The 17,199-nt window shown below is 34.1% G+C and overlaps 1 pseudogene; it reads left to right on the top strand.

Moving 5' to 3' along the window:
• The first annotated feature begins 11,053 nt into the window (after window positions 1-11,053).
• Window positions 11,054-11,963, top strand: LOC102608587 (uncharacterized; annotated as a pseudogene).
• Window positions 11,964-17,199: the final 5,236 nt, after the last annotated feature.

Below are 17,199 nucleotides of genomic sequence, written 5' to 3'. Positions count from 1 at the left end.
GGGCCATAATACAGTTTTATAAAGTTTTGAGGTCAAACTATAAAATTAGAAAATATTTCACTGTAGCAGTTACTGTAGCAAGCGGCTAACCGGATATGGTAAACGGCAATCCAGATTCGGTGCAGTAAGCTTCTAGAGCATAAATGGCTATCTGAATTTTGCAAGCGGCAATCCGGATTTCAAAAGCGGCTAACCGGATATGAAAAGCCGCATACCGGATATTCTGAAATTCAAATTTTTGCCTTAACGATAACATAAAAGCGGCTAGCCGGATTTCATAAATTGTAACCCGGTTACGACCAAAATGTGCATAACGGCTAGTTTTTGAGCTCAAACTATATAAACTCAAATCCAATTCATTTCCAAGTTCTCTAGCAAGCATAAACAAAAGCACACGAGATATCTTGAGCTTTCAATTTGCAAATCACAAAACACATTGAATCATCTCTTATCCTTCATTTTTGAATATCTACTCTTTGAGTGAGTTTTGTTGTAACTTTCATTTCTTCATCTTAATTGTAAGTGTTTGAGTGTGTGAGACACTTGAGTGAAGAGATTGGGAGATAATCTCTTTGTTGTAAATGTTCATTGACACCTTGAAGTCAATTGTAAACAGTTGAAGCCTTGGAAAGGCTCGGATAGTGAAATCCTCAAGCTTGGATCGCTTGGAGGCATGGACGTAGGCGGGGATTGCCGAACCACGTAAAAAATTCATATGTTTGTTTCTCTTCTCCCTTACTCATTTGTTATTGTGCTTTTATTGAACTTATTGTTTTCAATTTTATTAAGAAGTTAGATTGTTTGTTGTGTGGATTTGCTATGATAATTTTTAAAATACCAATTCACCCCCCTCTTGGGTTGCACACTTATATTTCATTTAGTATTAGAGCGAGGTGCTCTTATTTAGACTTAACCATTTAGAGCTAAAGATCAATGGCAACTCAAAATGATTCCACAGTTAGGGAAGGACAGTCCACCACTAGACCACCTTACTTTGACGGAAACGATTACCCGTATTGGAAAACTAGGATGAGAATTTACTTGCAAGCCTTAGATTATAAAATTTAGGAAATCGTTAATAATAGTCCTTTCATGCCTTTGACTAAAAATGAAGTCGGGGAAGATATTCCAAAACCTTCACGGGAATGGAATGAATTCAAAAAGAGAAAAGCTTCTCTAAATTCTAAGGCTATGAATGCCTTGTTTTGTGTACTAGATAAGAAAGAGTTTCATAGAGTGTCTAGTTGCAAAAGTGCTAATGAAATTTGGCACAAACTTGAAGTTGTTTATGAAGGCACGAACCAAGTGAAAGAATCTAAAATAAGTAGGTACACTCGACAATATGAATTGTTCCAAATAGAATAAAATGAGAATGTGTACTCTATGTATACTAGATTTACAGACATAGTGAACACTCTAGGAGCCCTAGGAAAGACCTTTTCAAATAGTGAGAAAGTTAAGAAAATCATTAGGCTGCTACCTAAGGAATGGAAACCAAAAAGGACTGCCATTGAGGAAGCCAAAGATTTAAATGTATTACTTATTGATGATTTAATTGGTTCTCTCATTTCATATGAAGAAGATTTGGCAGCGGAAAAAGGGCATGGGGAAAAGAAGAAAACCATTGCTCTCAAGGCTTTAAAACGTGAAAGTGATGAGTAAAACGAAATGGATGATGAGGAGTTGGCAATGTTGGCTAAAAGATTCAGAAAATTTTACAAGAAGAATAATGATCAGAGAAAGTTCAAAGGCTACAAGAATAAGAAGGAGAAGAAAAAGCCAATCACTTATTATGAATGCAAGAAGCCTGGACACATACGACCGGAATGTCCTTTTCTCAACAAACTCAAGAAGAAAGTTATGGTGGCCACGTGGGATGATAGCGATGAGGAAACAAGTGATGATGATGAGCAACAAGAAATGACAAATTTAGCTCTCATGGCCTTTGGGGAAGAATCATGTGATGAACTTGATGAGGTAATTGTTCTTCCTACATATGATGAATTACATGATGCCTTTAAGGATTTTCATGATGAGCTGATGAAGATTGGTAAAAAGAATATATGTCTTAAAAAGAAGATGATAGAGCTTAAAAATGAAAATGAATCATTTAGTGCAAAGATTACATGCCTATAATTAAAAAATAAAACATTGCATGATAGAATTGCATTATTTGAGAATTTTAGCACTCCACATGAGCATTTAGAGTCACACGTGAATGACTTGAAAAATAAAAATGAAATGCTTAGAAAGAAGAGCAATAAACTAAATGAAATTGTGTTAAAATTCACAAATGGGCAAAAGATGTTGGACAACTTGCTAAACTCACAAAAATGTGTATTTGATAAAGGAGACATTGGTTATACACCAAATTTGAAACAAAAATATTACAAGAGTTATTTTGTGAAGAATACATCTATTAACAATCAAATTGCTTGTCATTATTATAATCAAGATGGTTATATGAAAAATAGATATGCAGTGAAGAGAAATGTGTATTATGGTGTGAAATGTGTTTGGGTTCCGAAAGGAACCATTGCTAACTCTCAAAGACCCAAAAAGGTTTGAGTACCTAAAACTTAAGATTTTCTCTACAGGGCTTAAAGAAGAAGAAGAATAAGTGGTACTTAGACAGCGGTTGTTCAAGACACATGACAGGGAATTATTCTTGGTTTTCAAGTTTTACTAAGATCGAAAATGGTGGAGATATATCGTTTGGAGATAGTTCAAAAGGAGAAATCATTGGCATCAGAAATGTCGGTAATGTATCCTCTACTCTCATTGAAAATGTGTGTTTGGTTGAAAACTTAAAACACAACTTGCTTAGTATTAGTCAATTATGTGATAAAGGATATAGAGTTATCTGTGATGAATCAAAATGTGTTATTGAGAATGTATGTGATGGGAAAGTTTTGTTTGTAGGAAATAGATGTGTTAATGTCTATACCATTAATATAGATTGTGCATCGACAAATGATAAATGTTTCTCTGCATTGCATGATGATGGTTGGTTGTGGCATAGAAGATTAGGTCATGCAAGCATGGATTTGATTTCAAAAATCGTGAAAAATGATTTGGTTAAAGGTCTTCCAAAAATTAGTTTTCAAAAAGATAGAATTTGTGAAGCTTGCCAATTTAGAAAACAAATCAAAACTTCCTTCAAAAGCAAGAATCATGTCTCTACTTCAAAACCACTTTAATTACTTCACATAGATTTGTTTGGACCTTCTAGATATACTGGTTTAAGTGGCAAATTTTATGCATTTGTAATTGTCGATGATTATTCTAGATACACATGGGTATTGTTCTTGGCTAATAAGGATGATGCCATTGATGCATTTCGAATTTTCTATAAAAAGGTTCAAAATGAAAAAGGTTATTCTATTACTTGTATTAGAAGTGATCATGGTGGAGAACTTGAAAATCATGCATTTGAAATTTTTTGTAATGACTTTGGCATTGAACATCAATTTTCATCACCTAGGACTCCACAACAAAATGGAGTTGTAGAGAGAAAGAATAGGTCTATTCAAGAAATGGTTAGGACTATATTGAATGAAAATTCTTTGCCTAAGTATTTTTGGGCCGAAGCCGTCAACACCGCTTGTTATGTTTTGAATCGTGTGTTGATTAGACATAATCTTAATAAAACTCTATATGAGCTTTGGAAAGATAGAAAACCCAACATTGGCTATTTTAAAGTCTTTGGATGCAAATGTTTTGTTTTGAACACAAAAGATAATCTTGGTAAATTTGATCCAAAATCTGATGTTGGCATTTTTCTTGGTTATTCAAACTCAAACAAAGCTTATAGAGTTTATAATAAAAGAACTTTAGTTGTGGAAGAATCTATGCATGTTACATTTGATGAGTCTAATCCCTCCTCTACGGAGAAAGTAGTTGTTGATGATAATGCAGAAGAAGAACAACGAGAAGAAGCATCAATTGACAACCAAAAAGATGCACCACATGGAATTCAAGAAGAGCGCCATGAAGAAACAAATGCAAAGCAAAATGAAGGTACTTCTCAAACACTCCCCAATGAGTGGAGGTATGTTTCTTCTCACCCTAAGAATGTAATTTTAGGAGATCCCTCACGAGGTGTTACAACTAGATCATCTCTTAGGAACACATGTGAGCATGCTGCATTTATCTCTCAAATTGAACCAAAATCTTTTGCGGATGCGGAAAATGATGAATCTTGGATTATGGCTATGCAAGAGGAGTTAAATCAATTTGAAAGAAACAATATGTGGGAATTAGTTCCTAATCCAGAACATCAATCCATTATAGGCATTAAATGGGTATCTAGAAACAAAATGGATGAATCCGGTGTGGTTGTAAGAAATAAAGCTAGATTAGTGGCTCAAGGTTACAACCAAGAAGAAGGAATTGATTTTGATGACACATTTGCACCTGTAGCAAGGTTAAAATCCATTAGGATGTTGTTAGCATATGCATATCATAAGGATTTTATTTTATATCAAATGGATGTCAAGAGTGCTTTCTTAAATGGTTATATTATAGAAGAAGTTTATATGAAACAATCTCCTGGTTTTGAAAACGAAAAATTTTCAGATCATGTGTATAAGTTATCTAAGGCTTTGTATGGACTAAAACAAGCACCTAGAACTTGGTATGATAGGCTTAAAAACTTCTTGTTAGATAATGATTTTTCGATGGGAAAAGCGGACACAACTTTATTTGTTAAGTATAAGAACTAAGATATACTTATTGTTCAAATTTATGTTGATGATATTATTTTTTGTTCTACTAATGAGTTGTTGTGTAAAGATTTTTCATCATGTATGAGCAAAGAATTTGAGATGAGTATGATGGGAGAGTTGAAGTACTTCCTTGGACTCCAAATCAAACAAAACGAGGAAGGAATTTTCATAAATCAAGCCAAGTACGTGAAAGATCTACTCAAAAGATTTGGCTATGATAATGGAACGGCAAAAACCACTCCAATGAGTACTACCATCAAGCTGGACAAATATGAGAAAGGTAAGGAAGTTGATATCAAGACATATCGAGGTATAATCGGATCCTTACTCTACTTGACTGCTAGTAAGCCTGATATTATGCTTAGTGTATGCTTGTGTGCTAGATTTCAATCTTGTCCTAAAGAGTCACACATGCTTGCTGTCAAACGCATTTTTTGATTTTTGATTGGCACCATTAATCTTGGCCTTTGGTATCCTAGGGGAACTCATATTGACTTAACTTGTTATTCGGATGCCGATTTTATTGGATATAAGGTTGATAGAAAAAAATACTAGTGGAACATGTCACTTCCTAGGCCATTCATTTGTCTCTTGGTTTAGTAAGAAACAAAACTCAGTTGCGCTTTCAACCACCGAGGCAGAATATATTGCCGCAGGTAGTTGTTGTGCACAATTCTTTGGATGAAACAAACCCTTAGAGACTATGGTATTAAACTTGATCAAATACCTATCTTGTGTGACAATACTAGTGCTATAAATCTTTCCAAGAATCCCACTCAACATTCTAGGACTAAGCATATAGAAATTAGACATCATTTCTTTAGAGATCATGTTCAAAAAGGAGATGTTGTAATTAAATTTGTTTCTACTGAAAATCAGCTTACAGATATCTTTACAAAACCTCTTAGCGAAGAGCATTTTATAAAGATAAGACATGAGCTTGGAATGATGAATGTTGCATCTTGACTTATGTTTTACTATATGACTTGATATGTTTGTTATTTTATGGTTTTATGTTTCATGCATTAAATGGCTTATTGAAAAGTTTTAAATCTCAAAATGATTTAAAACTAATCAATTTTTAAAAGCCAAAAATAAAATGGTGTGTATAATACAAGTATAAGAGCTTGCCAAAATTCAATTAGAGATGAAAAGATTTCCAAGTCTAAACCGGTATACCACTTCCTCTCATACAGAAAACCGCTTTCTTATTGATTCCTCTCGGGACAAATTCTGGATAACCGGATTTAGCAAACCGATAAGCCGGATTAGCTTTGGTTGCTCTCGGGTCAACATTCGGATACCCGGATTTATCAAACCGGAAAGCCGGATGTATTCTGGAGCTCACTGGATGCAAACCGGTCATCCAGTTATTTAATCCGGAAAATCAAATTTGCTAAGCCTCCTCTCTGCCTCAAAACCAGATAGTCGGTTCTTCCAATTCGAAAACCGAATTCGTGAAGCAATGTTCTGTCTCAAAACTGGCCAGCTGGTTATGCAAACCGGCAAGCCGAATCGGCACTTGACACATTCTATAAGCTATCCGGACAACCGGATCACACAACCAGCAAGCCATTTTCGGCTTTCATGCTTCTGGACACTAACCGGTTAGCCGGTTAGTGACATCCGGCAGGCCGGATTCGAGACTATATTAATTGTTCATCTTCTCCCTCTCATTCGGCAATCCGGATCTCGTTCTCTCTCTAAACACCGATTCCTCTCTCTCGTTTTTCACTCCAAAATCCACCATTTCTACTCGGTTTTGATGCAAATCAATCCATAAATCTTAATCCCCATCCGTTCTTATGCCCAAAATCATACTTAAAATCCATTTTCAACATCTAAATCTCTAGATCCCAAATTCAACCTAGAGTTTAACCGAATTTTTCTCTCTCTAAAATTCTTCCCCTCAAGTCGTTTTTTATCCAAATTGCTTCTCAAAATCACTTTCAATCTTCATAATCTTCATTTTCTTTGTTTTTTTCAACCTCAAATCACTCCAAATCAACATGTCAAGCTCACGGCCGGTTTGAAGAAAAGGCAAAGAACCGGTTCAACCAACCAACCGGTCACGGGAAGCAAGGGGCACCTCCAACCAATCCAATTTTGAGTCCACACACTCTCAGAACAAGAAACATCTAGTCAAACGGTTTCAACAAAGCTTCAGGACTCGTGAGGTACTCAATACACCTTATGTTTTACCGGATTGGATTCATACTCTCAATATTAGTCATAGAAATTTATTTCAATTGTTGGGAAATGTTGGTTGGATTGATGCACTTATGATTAAGGAGAATTTGTATCCCGACTTGGTGAAAGTGTTTTACTTGAATATGGACGTTTCCGAGGAGAACAAGACTCGAGTAATCACCAATGTTGGAGGAGTTATGATTGATTTTGATGTTTCCCTGTTAAACTCTATCCTAGTATCATCCGATTTTGGCCTAGAAATTTATTCGCCTAGGAAATCTCCTAAACTTGCTAGTTATGTTCATGTTGACGCCATTCGTAATATTTGTCAGCGTAATGATCTTTCTGTTGAAGATTGTACCATTCATTTCCGCACTCAGTCTTTGTCTTCAAACTCGCATTTTGCTTCGCATTATTCAATCCATTGTACTTCCTAGATCAGGGTATTTGAATGAGGTTTCTCACATGGACGTTGCTTTAATTGACGGTATTTTTAGACGTCGTCCGGTTAACTTGGGTTATACCATCATTCGAACCATGTTGACCATACCTGCCTTGATTACCCACTCCCTTCCATATGGTCACTTCATTACCTGAATCCTTAAATATTTTGATGTACCGATTCAAGAACCGTCGTGTAGATCGTCTAAGGGTATCGGGGATGATATTATTTTCGGCTTAGGCTTTGAGTGGAAAAATGGCACTTGGGTCAAATTCACTGAAAACAAGTTTACCTTTCTTGCTCTAAGTGATGATCGGCCACTTAATGCTGTGGTTCCAGCCGATCAACTACCCGTTTTCTCACTCTCATTTCGGGGACAGCGTTGACGCCGAGATCCTCCTATGATTGCTTCAGCTCCTAGTGCCTCTGCATCCGCTTCATCACCTCCACAGCCTCCTACCTCTGAAGAGGTTACTCTTCAGCAGCTTATGGATGAGATGCGGCGGACTGAGTTTCAGCAGCAGCTCATTCATGGACAGCGCCTTCTCTTTGAGCACTTCGGCATTCCATATCCGTATCCACCTCCATCACCACCATCCTCACCACCTCAGTAGTCTCTTATGCTTGTATTTGGACACACCTACATTTCATTTACTGCATTATGTTCTTTTATTTTCGACTATATGGATGGTTATTATGCTTTTGTATTATGTATTTGTTTTGGATGATACGGATTTGTTTTGATTATTTGTTATGGATTATATGGATTTCCTTATGCTTATGGATATTTTTTTTAACTAATGTGCTTGTATTACGACTTTGATAATTGATAGGGGGAGCTTTTATTATTTTTTATAATGAAGGGGGAGAATAATTTAATATGTGTTATAAAAAGTGTTATAAAAATATGCATGTATGCAGGGGGAGTCTTTTTAATAACTTGCATTGATTAAGGGGGAGCTTTTAATAACTAGATTAAATTTTTATAATGTGTTTTGCCATCATCAAAAATGGGGAGATTGTTAGCCTATATGGCTATAGATATTGATTTTGATGATAACAAACCACATGTATTGATTAAACAAAGATTTATGAATTGTGCTTTTTAAGAAAATGATGTTATGAAATTAAAGTGTTTTGGACTAAAATGAAAGTATTTTAAAACCTTTGATATTGTTTTAAAATTTCAGATTTGGACCTATTTGAAACTATTTAAATATTTTGGGTCATTCTATAATTTCACCTAATTTGGGTGAAATCATAATTTCAGAAAGTTTTGGGATTGACAAAGCATTATTTAGAAATTCTGAAATTTGACCTATTTGAAAGCTTTGATAACGTTTTGGGCCATAATACAGTTTTATAAAGTTTTGGGGTCGAATTATAAAATTAGAAAATATTTCACTGTAGAAGTTACTGTAGCAAGTGGCTAACCGGATATGGTAAACAGCAATCCAGATTCGGGGCAGTAAGCTTCTAGAGCATAAACGACTATCTGGATTTTGCAAGCGGCAATCCGGATTTCAAAAGCGGCTAACCAGTTATGAAAAGCCGCATATCGGATATTCTGAAATTTAAATTTTTGCCTTAATGGTAACATAAAAGCGGCTAACCGTATTCCATAAACGGTAAGCCGGTTATGACCAAAATGTGCATAACAGTTAGGTTTTGAGCTCAAACTATATAAACTCAAATCTAATTCATTTTCAAGTCCTCTAGCAAGTATAAACAAAAAGCATACGAGATATCTTGAGCTTTCAATTTGCAAATCACAAACACATTGAATCATCTCTTGTTCTTCATTTTTGAATATCTACTCTTTGAGTGAGTTTTGTTGTAAATTTAATTTCTTCATCTTAATTGTAAGTGTTTGAGCGTGTGAGACACTTGAGTGAAGAGATTGTGAGATAATCTCTTTGTTGTAAAGGTTCATTGACACCTTGAAGTCAATTGTAAACGATTGAAGCCTTAAATAGTGAAATTCTTAAGCTTGGATCGCTTGGAGGCGTGGACGTAGGCGGGGATTACCGAACCACGTAAAAAAATCGTGTATTTGTTTCTCTTCTCCCTTACTCATTTGTTATTGTGCTTTTATTGAACTTATTGTTTTCAATTTTATTAAGAAGTTAGATTGTTTGTTATGTGGATTTGTTAGGATAATTTTTAAAATACCAATTCACCCCCCTCTTGGGTTGCACACTTATATTTCATGATGAAGATTTGACAAAACTGCTTGTGTTACTTGGTTTTCGTAGTCTTAAAAAAACATTTGATATATGTATTCAAGACATGAGATTTCAGTGACTTATTAAATATAATATATCTATTACTTTTGAGAGTAATTTTCTTAAACTTTAAGTCTCATGGCCTATACTAATTTAAGTTGCCTCATTAATTAAGTATTTCACACTTTTTAAGACATTGTTAGATAGTGATATCACCCTTAAACTTTATAGGATTTCAATTTATCATCTTATTTACGAAACAATATTCTTATCTTTACTGTGTATTATTTCGTACATTGGAAAAAGATGATGAATGTATTTACCCGCTAAGTACTGTCATTGAGCATTTAATTGTCAAGGTGAAAAGGTCATTGATGCAAGGTTGAATTTATGGCCCTCATAAAACCATGAGTTTCTTACTGTTGGACTGAAAAAAATTTTGTAGTACAGTAAAAATATTTTATTTAATTAATGTATGTATACTTTGTGTAATTTAATTAAATATAACTATATATTATATGATGAAATTCATTTTTAACTCTTAAGTGCAACCTAGTGTATATAAAATCATAGTAAAATGCGTATTATAGCCTCTCTTCCTACTTGTACAAGTGATAATAGCAATACTATGATGAGCATATAAGTTGGGCAGAGACCAGAATCGAGGCACTTTGACTTGAGCCAGTGACTTGCGCATTTAATAGAAATTATTCTATATTTAGAACATGTCTTATTTTTAGACTAATACTTAATAAAAAGAGATCGCAAGCACATGTAAATGGACTAAAACGACCCAGTCCTTGTGGATTATTTAATTAATATGTTTACTTGAAAGATTCCACGAATTAAGTACTTATTTTTTTCGGTGTATTAAATCATCTGATATCGAAAGATTATATTGAGCCTTAACTAATTCAAATTTGAGCCGAGTATGACTATTAGGACGGTAAAACTCTCTCAATAAGTATTTAATACAGTTGCATTCTCAAACTTTGAATTGAGACCTTAGTTAAACTAAAACAACCCCATGCCAACTGATTTACGCGCTTGTTGTTATTAAGCACTCATCTTTAGTTACATACTAGGAAGGATACTGCTGAGAAAATGATGATTAAGAAAATAAGTTGTGAAGGATCATTAACAATTAAGAAAAAAAAATTTGTGCGGCATGTTTCTCATGTGAATAGGAGAATTTTTGTTCGAATAAATTGATGCGCCGGTGAACATGATGAGCGTTGTGTACTTGCCAAACTCATCAAATCATACGAGTTTGGTTGGTTTGCACAAAGCATTGACGTGGCTAATAAAATTAAATTCCACGTGTGAATCCTAAAGCCACACTCACACAAGCTTTGCGTATGGAAGCCTTCCTTCATTTGCTCTGTTTTACTCAGAATACAAATAGATTTATTCTTAACAAACGCAAACACACACTTTGTGGTTATAAATTGAAGTAGTTAAATAATGGGATGGGAAACCAACTTCAACTTCTTGATTATGTATTAGTTCCGTCTGGGATGCTAATAATGGTAACATACCACCTATGGCTTCTCTATCAAACTGTAAAGCATCCCACAAAGACTGTTATCAGCATCAATGCAATCAACCGCCACTTCTGGGTTGGTGCTATGATGGAAGTTGTGTCCAAGAATGGAGTTCTGCAGTCCAGACACTAAGAAACAACATCATGGGGTCAACACTATTGGCATCAACCGCTCTCACTCTCAGCTCCCTTATTGCGGTTCTGATGACGAGTAGCAGTGGAGATCAATCAACGTGGTTTATATTTGGAGACAAAAGCGATCTTTTTTTCTCCATAAAGTTTTTCTTAACATTGGTATGTTTCTTTGTGGCATTCTTGCTCAACGTTCAGTCTATTAGGTACTACAGCCATGCGAGCATTCTTATTAATGTGCCCTTTAAGAAGATGCCGTCTAATGTTCATCATCACCAACTCACTGCTGAGTATATATAAAGGACTGTCAATAAGGGAAGCCATTTCTGGTCTTTAGGCCTTTGTGCTTTCTATTTCTCTTTCCCACTCTTCTTATGGATCTTTGGTCCAATATCTATGCTTTTGACCAACTTTCTTCTTGTTTTTGCGCTTTACTTCCTCGATGTCACCGTCACCTTCGAATTTGGATGGGCTCTCTGCAAAAACGAAGAGGAAGAAGCAGTAGCCACCTCTCTCTCTACTTGAACGAGAAAAACTTTTGTACATCAAAGTATGAATATAATACTACATTTTTTACTTATTATGCTTTCTTTTTCTGTTTCTTTTCTTGTTTTAACAGTCTACACCACTTATTAAGAGTAACATTTTGTTGTGGATGGACTATTGAATGTTTAGTGCCTTCACTCTTCTTCTCAATGCTTAGCAGTTTTGTATTTAGGGGCTTTCTTATCAATTTCTGTTCTATTTTTGCATCAAGTAATAAAAGCTTTCTTATTAGGAATAATAATAATAAAAGCCTTTCAAGGCCAATGGTAATATGGTATGGTATCTACGGGCGGGATTTCGAATTTGTTTTTGCCGAACCGAACCGAATCAAATTGTAATTTATCAATTCAATTCGGTTCGTTCTAAGAGCAAAAATCTAACAGGTCAAGAAATAGAATCGATTGGTTATGTGTTCGATGCAACTCAAAATCAAAAACTAAATTGAAAAACCAATTGTATTAATCGTGCACAATATATATAAACAAAAAAAACCTAAAAGCTAAATTCTAAAACTCAAACTTCTCTCTCAAAATGGCCGCTCTCAATCTCATAGATTCACACTCAAAACACATCACTCTTTTTCCATATTTTTTCTCATTGCCATTATCATCATCTCAGCCTGATGCAGCCATCATCATCACCTCTTGTGTATTTGAAAAAGGGCCAATTGTTCACAGAACACTTTTTTTTAGACTTTTTAAATAATACACTTTTTTTTTGGCTGATTTTCACATAAAGTTGCATTTTCTTATATTTTTCCACTTCCATTTGCATGTTGTTATCCTTGCTTACATAATTGAGGTAAAATTGTCATTCACGTGTGCAGAAAAAAAGGAAAGGGTAAAAGTGGTCCAGAGCACATCAAGCAACAAAAACGAAGAAACAACAAAATTGCCCTATTTTTCCTGCAATTTCCATCCATTTTCATCAACGAACTATGCTTGAGTTACGAAGTTTTTGTTCATTCAAAGATTTAGAGGTCTTGAGGAAAGCCATGAGCTGCTCATAACCCATAATCAATCCTTATAACAGTAATGACATTAAAAATTTCATATGTACAAGATCATCAGTCTTTCTTTAACCCTTCAGCAAATCAAAATCTAATTTACCATTTTCTTTACATTACATCACCTTACTGTTATACCAAGAAAGAACAATATCCCTAAGCCCCCTTTGCAACTCCTCCCAATCACCCTCCTCAAACTCTAACAACGTGCCACCGCAACCATTATTATGCACCGCTTTCACTTCCACCACAAACATTTCAAGAGCAATATCCATTAAATCTTCAACGAGCAACACCATTTTCCCCAGCTACACCAATCCCATAGCATCTCCCTTTCCTTTCTCTACTATGTACCCCAACCTCTCACAAATCTCCTTCAATTTCTCTGGCTCTAGCAACTTGATCTCAATCGACAACTGTGCCACCAGCAGCTTGAGCCTTGAAGATCGACCGTCCGCCGTAGAGTTTTCTTAGATCTAGTTGTGCTTTGGCTTGCCTAGCCGTGACTTCATTTATTCGGATTTTAATTCTTTCAATTATTTTTGTTTTAATTTTGGTTATTTTGTTTCATTTATTTTAAATTTTGATTACTTTGCTTAATTTATCATTTAATTTCTAAATTGTGAAGGAAAACCAAAGTAATTTTTTTTTGTCATTTAGCTAAGGTGAAATAATAATTTTACACTAATGAGATAAAATAATCATTTTATTAATATCTTGGTAAATTTTCTCACGGAATTTAGACGTGAGTGAGATAATACATTTTGTAACTTTAAGTTTTAAGCTTTTAAAACTCTACAGTGTTAAAATTTTTTCTAACTTTTTCCACACTTTAAGATTTCCGACAAAAAAACTATTATATATATATATGTATGTATGTATGTATGTATGTATCTTGGATTGAGATTACAAGATTAGGTCATTAGAGTTTAGTTTTTCTTAATGACGTGGCTTTTGTTTGTTAATTTTCCTTCTTCTTTTTTTAATTTTTAAAGGCTTTTTCTTGATATATGTTTGGTTATTGAATAGTTGCGCTTATGCGTCGAAGATTATTTGTTAAAATTTGTTGAAATGTTATGCTTAGTTGCTTATGCATTGAAGATTGTTTGATAATTAAGTTCTTCACTCAATAATATAGGGTCCAAGCATAGACAAATAAAAAAATTAAGCTTATTTCAAAATAGAGAAGTTTGTAAAAATGAATTAACTGGTGACGTTAAAGAAATGATCATACGTGAAAGAATTAATATTCTAATTGGTATCACCAATTTAGCTTATAAAATGCTAACCAATTTAGCTTGTGAGTTCTAAGGAGCCATGACCTCTATTAAATTATTTTTTGTGCTTAAGTTTATGAGTCTGCAAATATTAATTTTCAGGATAATTGTAGACCTATTGTAAATATTCTTTGTGCTCAAGTTGTTTATTTATTTATTTATTTTTGGTGAATTCATACTTTTATATTTCTCCTTCTTGAAAAATTGACTAAGATGCTGAAGTTCAAGTAACCAAAGATCACAGGGGGAACAAAGAAGATTTTATTATATGTAATTATGTATGCATGCCCTATTTTGTGGTTTTTAGTTGTTTATTATTTGTGGATTTATATATAATTGTAGCTCACGATTGTTTTTGAAATAATTATACATTATTATTTTATGTATTGAATATACAAGTGTAAACAAACTGAACAAAACCCAAAACAACTATTACGAATCGGACCGACTAATGCCCAAAGCTTCCCCCAACGCCTCCAAAACAAAACAACATAATACAGTAACCGACCATGAAATATCATTATTTCATTATGAGATGATGTTAAGCAAAATTTTGTACATTGCTCAAGTGCTATTTCATACACTTTTAATTCAACCAAATTACCGATAAAACGAGATCAAACGAGACATACCTTACACGAATACAATTTTTCAAACGAGGCTTTTATTAGTAGAAATTTTACTTTAAAAATTAATTATTTAATTATTAATAAAAACTTCTATTAAAAAATTATAAAATTACTTTAATAGATAAGTATTACAAGTTATACTATGAAAAGAATGAAATATCTTTATGAAATAAATAATGAATTTTCTAAATAATTTAACTTTTTTAATCAATCTCTCCAATCTCTATTCCAAAAAGCTCAAAATTTAAATTTCTACTAATAGAGGTAGAATAATTTATTTAATATATCCAAAAACTCTACTCAAAATATAATCAAATAACAATTTTTAAAAAAAAATTAAAATTAAATAAACACTTGTGATTACTAAATAAATCATACCAAACATGCATTAAAATTATTAGATTATCAATCCATGAATCTACCGTCTTATGCCGATGTGAAATTGCCTCCCCTTGAACCTGGCTAGTACAACTGTAATTTTGAAGGCTTTTATTTTCATGGATCTCAAATTTCTTCAACTAGGAAAACTCTTTGTTGATTGTACTCGAGAAAGAAAGAGGGAGAATTTTAACACGTAATAATACCATGCATTGTATACACACGGTCAACTGCCAACATGAAAATATTTAAGGGAAAATATCCACCGTCCACCTTTTTTTTTAATTTTATCAAAAATACACAATTTTTTTTTTTTGCTGGAATCCATCTAAACTTACGTTTTGTTTCACTTCTCCACTTCCGTTTGCTACCCGTTATAACATTACTGATGTTGTAGGGGTAAATCGGTCATTTCAGCATAACAGCCAAAAACGACGTCGTTTACAACTTTAATTGGACAAAAAAAAAAAAGAAAAAACAAAGTGGTCCAGAGAAGCAAACGAGAATAGCCATGTTTATTCACGAGTGACCCACCACCACCCTGCATGAAGAACCAACAAATTCCCGCCATTCTTTCTGCAATTTCCATCGATTTTCATCAACAAACAACGCTTGAGTATCAAAACTTTTGTTAAGTCAAAGATTCAGAGGTATTGAGGGAAGCTGTGAGCGGTTTAGAAATCTCGACACTTAGGTTTTCTGGGGTTTGAAGCTAGTATCAAGTAAGTTTAGTTTTATTTATTAATTTTCATTTATTTTTCGTATGAAATAATGTTATTTAAGATTTGTATCAAGAACATTGTTAATCGTTGTTTCTTAAAACCCTAGAATACAGATTAAGTTGATTTATAGTAAATTGAGTCCGTTTTTTTTATGGTAATGATAAATTGAGAAGTAATATGTTGTTTTAAGGCTGGTGAGAAGCACATGCATGAAAGATTGTTGCTAGCATGGTTGAATGCATGTTTATCCCCTGCATACTCATGTACTTGTGCACGTGGTTTACAAAATTTGGGGTTTTTGAAAATTTGTAGTTGCTACACTATGGGTCGTGATTTTTAGAAAATTTTTATCTGTATGCCCTAGCCCCCCTGGTGAAGGTTTGGCATATGCATGTGAAATTTGAATCTCTCAAAGATTATAATTTTTAATCTGACAAAGTCCTCTAGGATGTTTGTTTCTTTGGTGAATCTGATCGTTTGTTTTGGTCATTCAGGATGCCACCTCTAGAGTTAGTGATATTCTTTCGAGGCACGAGGAAGAATTTAGGATTGCTTGAACCTGACTGTACTGTTGCGAAGATAAAAGAGACTGCTGTAAACATTACGAGTCCATATGGATTAGACTCCACTTCAAAAATTATGTTGAATGCCACGAACCCAGAGAATAAGATGAAAGTTGCACTGGATTCAAAATTTGCACTCGAATTTTTGCGAAAAATTCATCAAATTGTGGGTGTCAGTACTTTAACTGTTGAAGTTGTACCAATTCTTCACCCTCAGTTTCAAGATTCCTCCTTACTGCAAGCATTATTAACGAACCTGGGAGTTGTGTTGGCTGATGAATTAATTACTCAGTTGAATGAATCTATTGATGGAAATGCTTCTGTTGGGGGACAAACTGTTGTCGGGAGACAAGCTGCTGTTGGGGGACAAGTTGCTATTGGGGAACAAGTTGTTGTTGGGGAACAAGTTGCTGTTGGGGCTGATAAATTTGATGAGGATGCATGGCTATCTGACTATTCAGACAGAAGAGCTGACAGTGATGATGATGATGTTAATATGGAATTCATGGAAACTGAATTTGATGGTGCTGTTGAACCTAAACCTATTATTAGAAAGAGCAGCAAATGAGCCTCAGAAAGAGAAAAGAAAATTCTTTGTCATTTGCTCATTTTGCGGTGGTTCTAATCACAACGTGAGAAGCTGTCCGTTGAGGCCATCTGTTGCAAGGTCAAATAGAGCGAGGAACAATAATTTTCAGGTATATTTAATATACTATTATTATTTATTATGTTTATCATTATTTATGTTTAATATATTTATACTGTCGTTATGTTTACTATCATAATGGTTTGCAGGCATCAACAACAGCAAGCCAGCCA

The sequence above is a fragment of the Citrus sinensis genome, chromosome 3 (genome assembly GCF_022201045.2).
Source record: "Citrus sinensis cultivar Valencia sweet orange chromosome 3, DVS_A1.0, whole genome shotgun sequence".
Taxonomy (NCBI): domain Eukaryota; kingdom Viridiplantae; phylum Streptophyta; class Magnoliopsida; order Sapindales; family Rutaceae; genus Citrus; species Citrus sinensis.
This window is presented reverse-complemented; position numbering and strand designations above follow the sequence as displayed.